We start from the raw sequence: 16,696 nt of genomic DNA, 5'->3' as shown, positions 1-16,696 counted from the left end.
CGAACATCCGGAAGGAAATCTATGGAATCAAGCAATACTCAGGGGAATCACTGCATGAATACTGGGAGCGGTTCAAGAAGCTTTGTGCTAGCTGTCCGCAGCATCAGATAAGTGAAAATATTTTAATCCAATACTGCTATGAAGGTTTGTTGTCTCATGACAGGAATATGCTAGATGCGGCCAATGGAGGAGTTTTTGTGGATAAAACTCCAGTTCAAGCAAGGAATTTAATCGAGAATATGGCTGTCAATTCTCAGCAATTTGGCACCAACAGGAGTGATTCAGCACCCAGAAGGAACAATGAGGTAAATGTTTCTTCCCTTGAACAACAACTGATTGATCTGACGTCTCTTGTGCGTCAAATGGCTGTATGGAATGGACAAAATATGAAGGTTTGTGGAATTTTCACTGCAAGGGGACATGCAACTGACATGTGTCCCACACTTCAAGAGGGATCTGCTGAGCAAGTCAATGCAGCAGGAGGATTTCTCGGACCACCACAACAGAAGTATGATCCATATTCCAACACGTATAATTTAGGTTGGAGGGATCATCCGAACCTCAAATATGGAAACCCTTCGGTGAATCAGCCAGCACCTCATGTGCAGCCGAATAATCAAGCTTACAGACCACCGTATCCTCCATAGCCACAGCGTCCTCAAGTTCCAACGCCTGGTGAGTTTCTAGAAAACAATGTTAAGGATTTTGCTACTAATACTGTAACTTTTCAACAGGAAACTCGAGCAAGTATCCAACAGGTGAACTCTCAAATGGGGCAGTTGGCAACCGCAGTCAACAGGTTGGAGGCACTGAATTCAAACAGCTTACCATCACAGACACTGGTGAATCCGAAGGAGAATGTGAGTGTAATCACCTTGAGGAGTGGAAAGGAGTTGAAGGTTAATGAAGAAGTGGTGAAAGAACCAGTGCATAACAAAGATGTGAAGGACTCCAAGGTAGAGGAGGACGAAACAGTTCAAATGGACGCACCAAAAGGTAAGTTTCCTCCTTTTTTTGAGTATAAACCTGTAGCCCCTTTTCCCTTAGCATTGAAAGAGTCTAGGAAGGATGAAGGAATTAAGGGGTTGTATGAAGTTTTTCGTAAATGTGAGGTGAATATTCCCTTGTTAGATGTTATTAAGCAAGTACCTCGTTATGCTAAATTTTTAAAAGAGTTGTGTACTGTGAAGAGAAAACAAAAACTGAAGGGGTGTCAGAAAGTTGAATTGGGAGAACAGGTTTTTGCTGTAATTCAAAGAAAAATACCTACAAAATGCAAGGACCCAAGTATGTTTTATATTTTTTGTAAAATAGGAGATATTCAACTTGATACGGCCATGCTAGATTTAAGAGCATCGATTAATGTCATGTCATACTCTGCTTATGCTTCCTTAAATCTTGGGCCTTCGACTGAAACTGCAATCGTTATATATTCAAATGGCTGATAGATCTACTATTTATCCTATGGGTCTGTTAGAAGATGTTCTTGTGCAAGTTGACAATTTGGTCTTTCCTGTTGATTTCTATGTGTTTGATATGAAAAATAATGATTTGAATAGTCCAATTTTGCTAGAAAGACCATTTTTGAAAACTTCAAAGTCTGTTATAGATGTGAATAATGGTACTCTCACTATGGAGTTTGAAATGAAGATTGTTAACTTTCATATTTTTGATACCCTGCAAATTCCTGATTGTGAAAGTATTGTTAATAATCTTGATGTTATTAATCACTTGTCGCAAGAACACAAAAAGGTTGTGAATAGGGATAAAGTTAAGGAGATTGTTGTAAGACCTGCTAAGAATTCTAATGCTAAAAAATTTTATTCTGATTTGCAGGCATCTAAAGCTGAGCCGAAACTTCCTCCGGATCGATCAAAAGTAATCTCCCATAAATCAAAGCAGGGGAAGCTAAGAACAAACATTACTGAAAAACTGCGCAAGTGGGTGAAGGTGGTTAGGGAAACTAGATATGAACCACCATGAAGAAAATAAGCATGCAGTCGGGCCGACGACTGTAAAAAGAGGCGTTGACTGGGAGGCAACCCAGTGTCCTTTTCTTTTAGTTAGTTTTTATTTTTCATTTTGTTTTTGCATTTTTTTTTTTTGTTTTCAGAAGCCGTATGCCGCCGACCAGTAAACCAGGGGAGTTATATTTTTATTTTTTCTTGTATTGCATTCATTTTGTCTTGTTTGTGTCTTGTGTTTGAGGCATTGAGGGCAATGCTTCATTTAAGTGTGAGGGGTGCATTACATTACATTTGCATGCATGAGTGTTTTGTTTGTTTGTGTTTCATTTTTTGCATTTTGTTTTTGGTGTTTGTGTGTTGTATGCATAAGTAGGATGATGATTTTTAGCCTATGATGAAGTTATGATGAGAAAATTGAGAATTTTTGAAAAATTTTGGCTCTTGATCAGATTGAGAAACCGTAGGTTGTTTTTTGAATATTCCAAGCACGCTTGTTTAACTAGTGAAGTGTAGTGATGTATTAGATATTGTGGATGTCAGTTGGACCATTGCACGACAATAGGTGTTTATGGAACTTGATGGTTTTTGAGTCTCGATGATTTTGTTGATATAGCATTTACTCTCTTGGGTACTTTTTTTTTTTTTTTGAGCCACTCTCTTGGGTACTTTTAGAATAGAAAAACAAAAAAATAAAACAACCTTTTATAACATGTCTATGAGAAATTGACTCCATCCGAGTTGCGAGCGAGATGTTTGAAATCCTATTCATCTTGTTTGTGGCTAAGTTTGCGGACAAAATGGGGTTTAGCCTTGAAAAAAAAAATTAATAAGGCATCAGTTCTATCCGCGCTTGGAAAGTGAATGAAATCCTATTCACTGTTTCATAGCTAAGTATGCGGGTAATTATTGGGACTGTAAAAGAAGTAAAATAATTGGTGCGTAATCTGCTTAAGAGAGTTGTTTGTTGATGGATTGTTGGGAGGAGAATTCTTGATTGTGAGACTTGCAGTGAAATGTTTTTAGGTCAGCAAACAGTCTTGACACTTTGTATTTTGAATTTGCATGTAACTGGGGTAACATATCACACACCCATGTTCGCATTCGACTGAAGGTGTATCATTGATGGTAGAGAGTACATGTGCACTTGTTTTTGTGAGAAGACTTTTTTGAGGCTATATTATGCATGATCGTCCTTACTTGTGTGTTTGTTTTGTTTCATTTTGTTTTGCATGACTTCCTCGAGGGCGAGCAAGGATTAAGTGTGGGATATTTGATAGTCGTGTTTTGTTTGCATATTTTAATGTTATTTTGTTAGTAGTTTGCATACATTCATATGTCTTTGTTCATGTTTTATCTTAGTTTTGTTTTGTGCATGCATTTAGCTACATAATATACTCCCGGGTTTAATATGTAGGAATTATCAAGTTTTAAGAAGAAATCAGATTTTTGTTCATGCGCTCGATTGGACAAACTCATAGGATCTAGCGCGAAATCTGAAGATTAAAGGCAGTGTGCTCGAGTAGAAAGGCGCGCTCGATCCTGACAACTCACAAGATCGAGCGCGGCCGAGGAATTTTCAAGTCAGTGTGTTCGTAACTTTTCATGCTCTCGATCCTGCATACTCACGCTGTAAGGCCCGTAAATATTAAGTTCTTAATGACGGGATTTAAGATTTAAATTCCGGATATGAGAAAATATTTATTTGAAGAAGTTAAGAAATGTGGAATTGCAATTTCGGGTCAGAAATATTTAATTTGAGGATTTTCGGGCTTTAAGAAGTTTATTATCCGGAATTCCTAAATTAAAAGATTAACAATATTTGCAATTGATATTTATGGAATTTAAGATGTGAATTTCAAGATGATAAATATCAAGAATGAATTTTGAGGATAAAATCCGAGAAAGGGCCAATTTGCAAATATTGAGCAATTCAGGGACTAAAGTGCAATAATGTTTGAAATGATTAATTTTAATCCAAGAATATTTAATTTGAGAATATTTAGAGTTTAGACTTGAATTCTAATATTCTTAAATTATTTAGGATTGAAATTGAATTAAATCTCTTGTTCAGGGTCTGAATTGCAATTAGGCCAAAGTTTAGGGGCCAAAATGCAAATAAGTGGATATATATTTATGTTTAAACGTGGGAATCAGATTAAGTCACCCACAAATCCAGAAGTGGCCGAGAGAGATGAGAAAAGGGTTCCCAAAGCCATTTTCAACCCTTTAAGCTCCGATATCTTTCAATCCGCCCGGTAGAATTTCCGATTGATCGTATATTTGCGATCACAGCTCCGAGTGCTACGTTTTGACGTAAGTTTTATGAAGTTCTACCATGTTTGAATTTTATGTTGTTGTTAGAATTAAGATTTGATTATATAAACATGTTCTAGCATATACGACGATAGTATATCTAAGACGGATCGAGAAAAGATCGTCGTTTGGACATGTTTTGGAATATTGAAAGAATTATAGCAATTCTGATTTTTATGGGATGATGTTCACGTTATTTGCTGCTAGAAGTGGTGATGATATGTGATTGATATGATTGTCTAAATGATGTTTAAGCTTTTGGATAGACCGAAATCATATCGTTACGCCGCCGGTTCAAGATTTTGAATTGATATGTATTATCAATGTCTAAAGATCATCCTTAAGTGTTTAGTGGATCGATGACTTGAATATGAAATTGAGTTTAGAATGATATTTGAATCGAAAGAATTATCGAAGTCGAATAGTTGCGACGTCGGTTTGAATTTCGATTGTATTAGTCAGATTTGAAATGTATCAGATTTAAAGAAACATTGATTCAGATTGGAAATTGATGTTTAGATATGTTATACATTATTTCAGATTTGACTTGAAGATTATCGAAGTTGAATTGACGAGTTCGAGTTCGAATGACTTGAAGTGTTTGAAGTTGAATCAAGAATACCTTCAAGTAGCACTGATTGAAATAAGCAGAATTTGATGTCAGATTTGGACAGCTTGTAGTTGATCAAGAATTGACAGAGTGTCAGCTATTTGAATCAGAAATGCAGGTATGAATAGACATTAATAAGATGGGCAGAATAACTCGAAATTGTTTTGCTTATCGAGTTGCCTAAAATCACATACTTGTCTGTTTTTATATATGTTATGGTTTACGTTTACATAAATGAGATAGATTATTCAGGATAGTTATTTTCTTGAATTTCCCAGAACATTTATGTAAATGTTTACCTGTGTAAGCTGATTTGTATTATTTGCTGTATTGAACATGTTTTATGAGATGCTTGCAGATTTATTGCTATCTTTATGTGATTAGCTGCTTTGTTTTGCTTAGTTGGTTTGTTGAGCAAGTGTTCAAGGTGTTTTATAGCTTTTAATGCATACAGCTTATGTTGCATTCATCTTAAACTCCAGCCTAAATTAGCACAGAGGGCAGCCATCGCCTAGAGTGCATATGACGTTTGGAGAGCTGTAGTGAGTGGCATGAAATGTAGATTTATTTCCAGAGTCAGCTTGACTCATGGCACGGATTATGGATTTATGTTCAGAGCCAGAAGACTCACTATAGTTGCACCAAAGTCAGAGGAGTAAAATACTTGATGCTGCCTCGAATGGGAGTGCCGGTAGTTTGAGAGCTATTTTATTCCTCGGGATCCCAAAGAACCAAGCTTTATTGGTATCAGCTTTGCTAGCCTATCCTTTGGCACATGCATTGCATTTATGCATTAACCTAGAGACTTCTATGGTTTAGATTATGCGTTTATAAATGCTAGCATGTTATGTGTGACACCCGGAGCCAAAAAGTCCTAGGGCGGTACATGGTCCGCAATATGGGTGGTTAATACCTGAAAGATGGAAACCCCACCAAAAGAATGGGCGATGGGTGACATGAATGAACCGATCCCGTGCCGGAATGAGAGGGGATTCTGAGACTGTGTAGGTATGGGACTACATAGTTGAGGAGGGCATAAAAGATTTCATATGTACTACTCATATCAAGAAGGTGCATCTTCTTTTCGTGAGCTCATCACATAAGAACTCTAAAGTTAAGCGTGCTTGACTTGGGGTAATTATAGGATGGGTGACCCCCTGGGAAGTTTCTCAGGGTGCGTGTGAGTGAGGACATAAGCACGCTGAAAAGAGCCGTCTTGATACAGTGGGACGTTACAAATGGTATCAGAGCCGACCTCTCTTAGTACGGTATGGTTCGGGGACGAACCAAGCGGAAGCTGGTGGGCATGTGACACCCGGAGCCAAAAAGTCCTAGGGCGGTACATGGTCCGCAATATGGGTGGTTAATACCTGAAAGATGGAAACCCCACCAAAAGAATGGGCGATGGGTGACATGAATGAACCGATCCCGTGCCGGAATGAGAGGGGATTCTGAGACTGTGTAGGTATGGGACTACATAGTTGAGGAGGGCATAAAAGATTTCATATGTACTACTCATATCAAGAAGGTGCATCTTCTTTTCGTGAGCTCATCACATAAGAACTCTAAAGTTAAGCGTGCTTGACTTGGGGTAATTATAGGATGGGTGACCCCCTGGGAAGTTTCTCAGGGTGCGTGTGAGTGAGGACATAAGCACGCTGAAAAGAGCCGTCTTGATACAGTGGGACGTTACATTATGTTAATTCAAGATGTGAATTAGTTATATGTTTAAATGATGTATATGCATGTTATTTATACTGAGATTTATTCTCACCGGAGCTATCCGGCTGTTGCTTTGTTTGTATGTGTGCATTGCATCAGGTTGGGGGCATGATCAAGCTAGAGTTGGCTTGGATAGCAGCAAGAACAGTTTTAGCAAGTGAGGACTCGGGTTTTAAGTAGATGAAATGTATTGTATGCCAACATGTTAGAAAACAGAGATCTTGTACATGTTGTTAGTTGATAAATCCTAGTTTATATTCTCTTGAATTGATGTATTTATGAGATAGGATTTATTTGCCAATGCATGTATATTAATTGACAGCCTTTTTGATGCATCAGATTTCCAGTATTTTGGAGCCCGCTCGATCGGTTAATATCGACGGATCGAGCGAGGCCTTATTTTGCAAGACAGAGGTTGAGCTTTTTGTTGCTCGCTCGATCGGTAACATTTCACCGATCGAGCGAGGTCATTTTTGTTCAGACCCGAGAGCAGAATATTTTGGCTCGCTCGATCGGGCAAGTTTTACCGATCGAGCGAGGGGCTCATTTTAAAAAAAATAAAAAATTTTTTTTTTTTTTTAGCTCTTGGTTTGAATATTCTTTTAGGCTATGATTAATTGCTTATTAATCGTTTATTGCCCTAAGATGAGATTAGCAACCCGAGGTCCCCACAATAGGTGGTATCAGAGCGTAAAGTCTTGGAGCGTAAAGTCTTGGACTAAGATATAAGTTGAGCGGGGTAGATTGAGTCGCATGCATTTATAGTATTGCATGATTATGCTTTACTTCCTTTTGCTTCTTTGTATGCGACTATGATTATTTGATTGAACACTACTTGCTTTATTGAGATAAGAATTACATGCTTATATGCTGATATGTATGCCTGATTTCTTGAATTCATTAGCATAAATGAATTCGTTGCAAGCATGTATTATTTGAAAAAACATGATATTTTGCAAGTATGTGTTCTAGTCAGAAGCATGAGATTATATGTATGTTATACTGTAATTGTATTTTATAATCCCTGCCATATATATTGCTTCTGTTATCAAATCAGACAGGTTGTGCAGATAGCATAAGAACCTCAGATAGAACAGAATAGCAGATAGCACAGAACAGTGTTGAGGTAAGTATTTGAATTCAGTACACTGAGGAGTATGTTAGTTGAACAACTCCAAAGCTATTGATCACCAACCAGAAAGATACAACATAGGCTATGTCTAGAAAGAGGTTGAATTGACGAGCTGGATCAGCTGTTCAAGAGAAGCATATTCAGATGAACATAGAATCAGCTTGATTTTATATCAACTCCAGGACTTAGCTAGAAGTTGGTGAAGCCAGAAAAAGTATTGCAATTGTTTGGCAGGTAAGTAAACAGAATTTTTTTATTTCCATATATGCTACAAAAGATAGAACAGTAGACTTTTCAGAATAGAAGTACAAGTTGATTTCAAGCTAGAAAAAAAAAAACAAAATCATGAACCGGTAGTATGAGGCAGAGTTGAATTCTTATTCACGCCTCACAATTATGATCATCACCAGATATTCCATAGCAGTATAGCTATGCAGCAAGAACAGCAAGAAATAGTGGCAACATCAGCAAAGATTGATTCAATCTCAACGTTAGCAAATGAATAACTATAAGCATAAGTCCCCTAGCTGAAACAGATCAAGAGAACAGTTGAATGACAGATAATTGCTTAGGCAATAAGCAAGTACAAAAAATGCGGCTCAAGTTGTATCAGATAAGAATCTTCCAGGTAAGTGAGTTAATTCTAGTTAACCACTTGTATATTGATTATATAGCATACATTCATATATCAGTGATTTGTTATGCTATAATCTGTATCTGATGAGCCTTTATTTATTGTATTTGCTGAGATTTTGTCTTTAAGTAGATGGAATGCATGTGCAAGATTAGTTATAGACGATGCAATACAAAATTGAGGAAATAAGATTGAATGTACTGATATCAGATATGGGATATTAAGCTAAAAATTTGTTCAATGGTCGGTACTGATTAGATCATGTTGACTGTAGAAGAATGTCAGTAGAAGTCTAGTCGATATACTGAACTAGTACAGCATGAACCTAGAATTGACAGCTATGTCAGTGGTTAGAATGTACAGAAATAGTTCAAGCCTATTTTGACTTTTCTATGACATGAATGCAATTCTTTTTAGAGTGGTGTCTAGTACGAAAGTATTATGACAACTTGTATAGAAGAGCATTACTTGATCTGAAGAACTTCAGAAACAGCTAGCAGATTGAGTAGAAAAGAATTATGTAGTACCGAAATGATGCTATGACGATAAGTTATGTCGAAAAGATTATATTCGACTATTGTCAGCTCAAAATTAATAAATGAACTCATATCATTAGAGAATCAGAAAAATCAGTTACAGTTGAGCTATATCTTCAATTTTGCTGAAGCTATTACATCATAGAAGTCATGATTCTTGAATTTCTTGATATCGATGCAAAGGTTGTATTCTTTGACCTCGATTGATATTGATTGACTCTTATTTCTTTGCTAGAGTCTACTTTGATTCACTCGCTGTCATTCAGAATATTTAATTTTGACTGACATTTCCTTGAGCGAGTTCCTTTGTTTGGAAATTTTAGAATTCTTGATGATTTGATGTGTTTATTCAGTATATTTTGAAGTATTTGGCTCGTAACTGATAGAAATTCAGATTCAGACCATCAGCAAGATTTATGGGTTTTAGCTAATTGATGAATTTATTGGGTACAGATCTGTATTTGTTGTAAGTTTGTGCTTGACAGATATTTAAAAGATCAGAATTGTTGCGATCCAAGCTAAACTTGATTGGTTTGGATTGATAAAAGTAATATTGATATAAGATCAAGCAATAGAATATTGATTGAGAACGCTAGATTAAGATATGAGATAAGACAGTAGAGAAGAACAGATGAATTTTTGCGGTGAATAATCATTTGATTATGCCGGATATTCTAGATATGAAATATCAGATTCTGAAAGAGGCATATGACAACAGATGAATATCCATTCAGTTGTCTAAACATGTATGATTTACATGTAGTATTACTTGGAAATAAGTATTAGTGAAAGAAATGAAAGCAGATACGACAGAATTGACGTTACCAATATTAGAATTTCAGTAAAAGAAGCAGAAAAGAAGAACTCAAGTGAGTTATGTAACATATTAGTTTCATAAAAGTTGAAAGAAGATCAACTTTACGAACAACTTTAGTTCAAATCTACTTGAATCGTCATGATTGTGCAAATTTAGATTGTAGTCGATTTCGACAGATTCAAGAATATGGTGTATTAGATATGATACAATCATAAAAGATAATGGTTATGCATTTAGCAAGATGATCAGATTACAGGAATGAGTGAAATCTATTGTCCAGATAGAGACTTTAGATTGGTTTTCTAAATTGTGGCAGTGATTGTCAGATGTTCTGAGTGTTGGGTTGTATGAGATTTCAGTATACCATCCTCTGATTAGTGGACTATCAGATGTGATTATCCAGATTTCCGAGGATATGCTCAGAACTAGAGTACTAGATTCGGTACTAATTGATTGATTATTTGCCACTTGATTACTATGATTACTGTAAGATCTCTTGAATAGCTATAAAGATAGTATTTTGATGATTGATTGAACAGAAACACAGAAATGTCTTTATATGAAAACAATCTTATAGAATTATCAGCTATCAGACCAGATAACAGAATAAGAATAGAGCAACATTAACAGAGCTAGTAGATGAGTAATAGATATAGAGAGTTGAAGCCTGAACAGAATGATCAGTTAAAAAGTTCTTTTCGGAGCATCATTAGGTTCAGAAAGAGATTTCAGAATTGTTTCTTGTGAGTATTTGATCTAGCTTATTGAAGCATGAAGTATCAGATAGATGAATTGTTATCCATATGCATTGGCTGAAGAATATCAGCTAGAACATGTATGTGTATTCAATTCAGATGAAACAGAAGTTGATAAGATTGTAAGCAAGACAAAGTAATTGATGCAGAGTTAGATCACAAGAAAGAGCAACTTAGATATAAGTTGACTCAGTGATTATATGTGAATGCGAATAGATATGATTGCAGAAACAATCAGAAAGAAGATTAAGCTATGATAGAAGAGAAGATATCAGAATAGATATCGATAGCTCAGAGAATAGAAGTTAGTATTACTTCAGTCAGCTACACAGCCTACAAGAATCAGCAGTAAGATCGATGCGATTTCGAGGACGAAATCATTCCTTAGAGGGGAGAAAATGTAAGGCCCGTAAATATTAAGTTCTTAATGACGGGATTTAAGATTTAAACTCCGGATATGAGAAAATATTTATTTGAAGAAGTTAAGAAATGTGGAATTGCAATTTCGGGTCAGAAATATTTAATTTGAGGATTTTCGGGCTTTAAGAAGTTTATTATCCGGAATTCCTAAATTAAAAGATTAAAAATATTTGCAATTGATATTTATGGAATTTAAGATGTGAATTTCAAGATGATAAATATCAAGAATGAATTTTGAGGATAAAATCCGAGAAAGGGCCAATTTGCAAATATTGAGCAATTCAGGGACTAAAGTGCAATAATGTCCGAAATGATTAATTTTAATCCAAGAATATTTAATTTGAGAATATTTAGAGTTTAGACTTGAATTCTAATATTTTTAAATTATTTAGGATTGAAATTGAATTAAATCGCTTGTTCAGGGTCTGAATTGCAATTAGGCCAAAGTTTAGGGGCCAAAATGCAAATAAGTGGATATATATTTATGTTTAAACGTGGGAATCAGATTAAGTCACCCACAAATCCAGAAGTGGCCGAGAGAGATGAGAAAAGGGTTCCCAAAGCCATTTTCAACCCTTTAAGCTCCGATATCTTTCAATCCGCCCGGTAGAATTTTCGATTGATCGTATATTTGCGATCACAGCTCCGAGTGCTACGTTTTGACGTAAGTTTTATGAAGTTCTACCATGTTTGAATTTTATGTTGTTGTTAGAATTAAGATTTGATTGTATAAACATGTTCTACCATATACGACGATAGTATATCTAAGACGGATCGAGAAAAGATCGTCGTTTGGACATGTTTTGGAATATTGAAAGAATTATAGCAATTCTGATTTTTATGGGATGATGTTCACGTTATTTGCTGCTAGAAGTGGTGATGATATGTGATTGATATGATTGTCTAAATGATGTTTAAGCTTTTGGATAGACCGAAATCATATCGTTACGCCGCCGGTTCAAGATTTTGAATTGATATGTATTATCAATGTCTAAAGATCATCCTTAAGTGTTTAGTGGATCGATGACTTGAATATGCAATTGAGTTTAGAATGATATTTGAATCGAAAGAATTATCGAAGTCGAATAGTTGCGACGTCGGTTTGAATTTCGATTGTATTAGTCAGATTTGAAATGTATCAGATTTAAAGAAACATTGATTCAGATTGGAAATTGATGTTTAGATATGTTATACATTATTTCAGATTTGACTTGAAGATTATCGAAGTTGAATTGACGAGTTCGAGTTCGAATGACTTGAAGTGTTTGAAGTTGAATCAAGAATACCTTCAAGTAGCACTGATTGAAATAAGCAGAATTTGATGTCAGATTTGGATAGCTTGTAGTTGATCAAGAATTGACAGAGTGTCAGCTATTTGAATCAGAAATGCAGGTATGAATAGACATTAATAAGATGGGCAGAATAACTCGAAATTGTTTTGCTTATCGAGTTGCCTAAAATCACATACTTGTCTGTTTTTATATATGTTATGGTTTACGTTTACATAAATGAGATAGATTATTCAGGATAGTTATTTTCTTGAATTTCCCAGAACATTTATGTAAATGTTTACCTGTGTAAGCTGATTTGTATTATTTGCTGTATTGAACATGTTTTATGAGATGCTTGCAGATTTATTGCTATCTTTATGTGATTAGCTGCTTTGTTTTGCTTAGTTGGTTTGTTGAGCAAGTGTTCAAGGTGTTTTATAGCTTTTAATGCAAACAGCTTATGTTGCATTCATCTTGAACTCCAGCCTAAATTAGCACAGAGGGCAGCCATCGCCTAGAGTGCATATGACGTTTTGAGAGCTGTAGTGAGTGGCATGAAATGTAGATTTATTTCCAGAGTCAGCTTGACTCATGGCACGGATTATGGATTTATGTTCAGAGCCAGGAGACTCACTATAGTTGCACCAAAGTCAGAGGCGTAAAATACTTGATGCTGCCTCGAATGGGAGTGTCGGTAGTTTGAGAGCTATTTTATTCCTCGGGATCCCAAAGAACCAAGCTTTATTGGTATCAGCTTTGCTAGCCTATCCTTTGGCACATGCATTGCATTTATGCATTAACCTAGAGACTTCTATGGTTTAGATTATGCGTTTATCAATGCTAGCATGTTATGTTAATTCAAGATGTGAATTAGTTATATGTTTAAATGATGTATATGCATGTTATTTATACTGATATTTATTCTCACCGGAGCTATCCGGCTGTTGCTTTGTTTGTATGTGTGCATTGCATCAGGTTGGGGGCATGATCAAGCTAGAGTTGGCTTGGATAGCAGCAAGAACAGTTTTAGCAAGTGAGGACTCGGGTTTTAAGTAGATGAAATGTATTGTATGCCAACATGTTAGAAAACAGAGATCTTGTACATGTTGTTAGTTGATAAATCCTAGTTTATATTCTCTTGAATTGATGTATTTATGAGATAGGATTTATTTGCCAATGCATGTATATTAATTGACAGCCTTTTTGATGCAGCAGATTTCCAGTATTTTGGAGCCCGCTCGATCGGTTAATATCGAGGGATCGAGCGAGGCCTTATTTTGCAAGACAGAGGTTGAGCTTTTTGTTGCTCGCTCGATCGGTAACATTTCACCGATCGAGCGAGGCCATTTTTGTTCAGACCCGAGAGCAGAATATTTTGGCTCGCTCGATCGGGCAAGTTTTACCGATCGAGCGAGGGGCTCATTTTAAAAAAAATAAAAAAAAAAATTTTTTTTTAGCTCTTGGTTTGAATATTCTTTTAGGCTATGATTAATTGCTTATTAATCGTTTATTACCCTAAGATGAGATTAGCAACCCGAGGTCCCCACACACGCGATCGAGCGCGCTAGTCTATTCGGGAAAGAATTTTTATTTTTAGAAACTCTTTTATTTTGGACTCTAGTTTTATTAGGCTTTTATTCCGTTTTTGAAAGATTATTATCAGACTTCTACAATCTCTAAGGCTGCTAGGTTTTGTTTTCACAACTCTCTCTCAAGTTTTCTTCTTTTCTTTTGAATTTTTCTTGAGTTTTTGATGAATCGTTGTAGCTAAACCTTTTATACTTGGTTGAGGGAGACGAAATCTTGATATAATTTATTCATGAGATTCGATTTTCAGTGTTTAATCCTTATTGAGTATCAATAGTTGACCTGTTTTATTTCATGTTTGTATGCGAAATTTTAGGATTGGCCATCTTAGGATTTTGCTTTGCAAACTATAGCTAAATTAGAATTCAAATCCGTAATTGTTTGAATCAACTAATTTGCGAAGCAACTACGTTTGATATTTTCTGCTGTTGAATTTATTAAATCGTAGGAACAACTCTTGACTAGGTTAAATACATCCGCTGGTGCATGTGTTGTCTAGATTCGTCAGTTTTACTCGTTTGAATGCTACCTTAGATTTAAATCTAGATCGCTGGAATTCGGGTTAATTTATTGGTAAGGGTTAATTTAGAACGATGTTGTCTAATTAACTAAGATTAAGGTGAATCAGGAATTAACTTTTCAATGATGAATATTCGATAGGATTAATTATTTTTAGGGAATCGATGATTGAATGAATAAATATCAAGGGTGTAGTCGACCGTTACTAAGGCTTGTCTCTTATTGATTTCTCAAGTTAAATTTCCATTCTCGCATGATAGTGATAATATTTAATTTTAATTGTTTAAAATTTCTGAAGTTAAGTTCCAAAACTCAAAAACCCCCTTTAGTTTTTTTTAGAACACATTAAATTTACCTTTCCTCGTGGGAACAATCCCTTCTCACATTACTGCATTATTTATTTATCTGATTGAGTCGGGTAATTTGGGCGCGACGTGACTAAGTGCTTCCAATAAACTCTCTACCTACTTTTGAATCCTGTCTAAAAGGAAAAATGACCAAAACTCCCTTTAAAGGGAATGTGGAACATGCACATGACCTTTTGGATTTGATCCACACGAACGTATGTGGCCCGGTAAGTGTTAGCACTAAATATGGGCAATCCTACTTCATTACCTTTACTGATGACTACTCGAGGTATGAGTATGTGTATTTGATGAAAAACAAGTCTGAAGCATTTGAAAAGTTCAAAGAATTCAGATCTAAAGTAGAGAAACAATTAGGAAAAAGTATTAAAACACTTCGATCTGATCGAGGTGGAGAATACTTGAGTACTGAATTTTTGGACTATCTAAAGGAGAATGAGATTCTCTCACAGTGGACTCCTCCAGCAACACCACAATTGAATGGTGTTTCTGAACATCGCAATCGAACTTTGATGGACATGGTTTGATCAATGATGGGATTCACTGAATTACCTGTATCTTTTTGGGGATTTGCGCTTGAAACTGCAGCAATGTTGTTGAATAATGTCCATACAAAAGCAGTTGATAAAACACCATATGAGATATGGATGGGAAAACCTCCCAAATATTCTTACCTAAGAATATGAGGATGCCTTGCTTACGTGAAGCAGACAGTGAGAGACAAATTGGATGGTAGATCTATTTTATGCTACTTTGTGGGATATCCAAAAAACTATGTTGGATATTATTTCTATCATCCCAAAGAAACAAAGGTGTTTGTTTCAAGAAATGACACTTTCTTAGAGAAGGAGTTTCTATTAGATATAAAGGGTGAGATGATAGACCTCGAGGAAATTCGAGACACACCCACGACTGTAGAGGTCGAACCTAATCCCCAACAGCCAGTAGTTGAATCACATGCACCTAGAAGGTCTGATAGAGTGATCATACCGCCTGCAAGATATACACTTCTTCATGAGCAAGGCCATGATGAGCCTAATGATGGATGTTATCCAAGAAATTTCAAAGAAGCGATATCAGATGTTGAATCATCAAAATGTCTTGAAGCCATGCAGTCCGAGATGGACTCCATGTATTCAAACCAAGTATGGACTCTAGTAGATCCATCTGAGGAAATTGTTCCCATAGGATGCAAATGGATTTACAAGAGAAAACTTGGGGCAGATGGGAAGGTATTGACCTTCAAAGCGAGACTTGTGGCTAAATGTTATACTCAAAGACAAGGAGTTGACTATGAGGAAACTTTTTCACCAGTTGCTATGTTCAAGTCCATTAGAATTTTATTAGTCATAGCTGCATGGTATGACTATGAAATGTGGAAAATGGATGTGAAACAGCATTCCTCAATGAAAACATTAAAGAGAAAATCTACATGTCTCAACCTGAGGGTTTCACATCAGTGGGAAGTGAGCATAAGGTATGCAAACTTCAGAGATCGATCTACGGTCTCAAGCAGGCATCTAGGAGTTGGAATCTCAGATTTGATAGCACTATCAAAGAGTTTGGTTTTGTTAAGAATCCTGAGGAACCATGTGTGTACAAAAAGGTTAGTGGGAGTGCAGTAACATTCCTAGTGCTTTATGTCGATGATATCCTCCTCATTGGGAATGATGTAGGACTATTGCAATCGACTAAAGTATGGTTAGCAAGTAAATTCTCCATGAATGACATGGGTGAAGCATCCTATGTATTGGGAATACAAATCTATATAGATAGATCGAAGAGGATGTTGGGGCTCACGGTAGTGACCCTTCATGGAATCACCTACTAACTGACAACTAATAGTATGCATTAAACTTAATACAGCAAAATACTTAACAAAGTAAAAACGTGCGGAAACTCAACCATAATTTACATATCAGCTTAGTATAAAAGTGTCAAGCTTATTCATCAGTAGTGATACAACCATATCGAAATACTTAAAAGTAAGCATTATACAGCTATATCGAATCCTGCTGTATAATTAACTCCTCAAGGCCTGCTCCCTA

The sequence above is a fragment of the Henckelia pumila genome, chromosome 1 (genome assembly GCF_033568475.1).
Source record: "Henckelia pumila isolate YLH828 chromosome 1, ASM3356847v2, whole genome shotgun sequence".
Taxonomy (NCBI): domain Eukaryota; kingdom Viridiplantae; phylum Streptophyta; class Magnoliopsida; order Lamiales; family Gesneriaceae; genus Henckelia; species Henckelia pumila.
Note: the sequence above shows the minus strand (reverse complement) of the source record.